The sequence below is a fragment of the Cavia porcellus genome, unplaced genomic scaffold (assembly GCF_034190915.1).
Source record: "Cavia porcellus strain 051 isolate PalLab524CR breed Dunkin Hartley unplaced genomic scaffold, mCavPor4.1 scaffold_9, whole genome shotgun sequence".
NCBI lineage: Eukaryota > Metazoa > Chordata > Mammalia > Rodentia > Caviidae > Cavia > Cavia porcellus.
The window spans coordinates 66,042,830-66,044,571 of record NW_026947492.1 but is presented as its reverse complement, the minus strand read 5'-3'; the positions used below and the strand labels follow the sequence as shown (position 1 = coordinate 66,044,571).

Genomic DNA, 1,742 nt, shown 5'->3' with positions numbered 1-1,742 from the left:
GATAAAAGAATAAATAAAATCTTAAATGATAAATACAGATAGTAATTAAATTATGGTAATTAAACTTAATGATAAACACTAAATATAGACAGTCTCATAAAAGCCTATTTTTATGTATATTCCTACTATTAACAAGACCAGCTATTCTTCATTACGTGCACAAAAAAACAAATAAATTTCTTAAATGATAAATACTGATGATAAATAAACCATCGTTATTAAACTTTCTAGCACAGGAGTGATTAAAACAGTACACATAAATTTATGAAAGCTTTTGTTGGCATGATACCGACTTTTACCCTAATTTTCCATTTTTATGTCTCTCCACTTAGAATGAAGGTGGCTCCATCAGCACAATGTCTGTCTTCAGTGGTTCTGCCCTGTATCCTCGCTTCCTTCTCACAGACTTCTCCGACCTTGAAAGCGTGTACAGCTTGATTTCCCTCCGTATCTTCATGGTTTACACCACTTCCATTGTGGGGAATATTGCCAGCCTCTTCATCATCAGAACAGAGACCTAGCTTCACCAACGAATGTACTGCTTTCTTTCAATGCTGGCACTCACTGACCTGGGCCTATACACCACCACCTTGCCAACTATGTTTAGCATCTTTTGGTTCCATGCTAGGGAAATTCATTTTGATGCTTGTCTGATCCAGATGTACTTCACATTTTCTCAATAATTGAGTCAGCTGTTCTGTTAGTCATGGCCTTTGACCACTTTGTAGCAATCCGAGAACCTCTGGGCTATGCGAACATTTTAACCAGTGATGTGATTGTTGGGATTGGGTTGGCAATAGCTGAAAGAGACTTAGCCCTGGTATTTCCAGCTTCTTTACTGCTGAAGAGACTCCAATATCATGCAGTCAATGTTCTTTCCTACCCCATCTGCCTGCATCAGGACCTCATAAAGACAACTATGTCCAGCCGTGGTGTGAGCAGTATCTATGGCCTCATGGTGGTCATCTGCTCCATGGGACTTGATTCAGTGCTTCTCCTCCTGTCCTATCTCCTCTTCCTGGGCACAGTGTTGAGTATAGCCTCCAAAATCTCGAGAGTGAGAGCACTCAGTACTTGCATTTCCCACCTCTGTGCTGTGCTAAACTTCTACACACCCATAATTGGGCTGTCTATGAACCGTCGCTAAGGGCAGAGAGTGTCTCTGGTTGTTCATGTGCTCATGGCCAATGTATATTTGCTGGTGCCACCACTCATAAACCCTATTGTCTATAGTGCAAAGACCAAGCAGATTCGTGACAGAATCCTCAAGAAAATCAAGAAGCATGAAGTTTAAATGAAAGAGACTGCAAAGCACAGCTTTCTTCCCATTTCCTCTATATGTATGATAATATTTATCAGTGTTGTCTTGAGAATGTAATTGATTCCAAAAATGCATTTCCTTGAAGACCTGTTTCTAAACCTGAGTGATAGTAAATTTATTATTTTTAAATAGATTATAAAGGCCTAGCTTTATTTTATAATGAGGTTATTTATTATATGTTTTGAATACCATCAAGTCCTAAATATTTACATGTCAGGATAACAGTAATATAAATCCTACTCTGAATATTCTAATATATTTACTTTACCATGAACATATTTGAAATACATTTTTAGATCTGTTGAAATTAGAACTAGAAAGCCTGCAATCAAAAGAAAACAATGCCTGCATGAAATGTAGCAGATTTTCTGAAGGATAAAGGGTAGTAAACTCAGAGCAAATTACTTGAACTAAATTTGGT

The 1,742-nt window shown here is 37.6% G+C and overlaps 1 pseudogene; it reads left to right on the top strand.

Moving 5' to 3' along the window:
* The first annotated feature begins 356 nt into the window (after positions 1 to 356).
* On the top strand, positions 357 to 1,294 carry LOC134477574 (olfactory receptor 51G2-like; annotated as a pseudogene).
* The last annotated feature ends 448 nt before the right edge of the window (positions 1,295 to 1,742 follow it).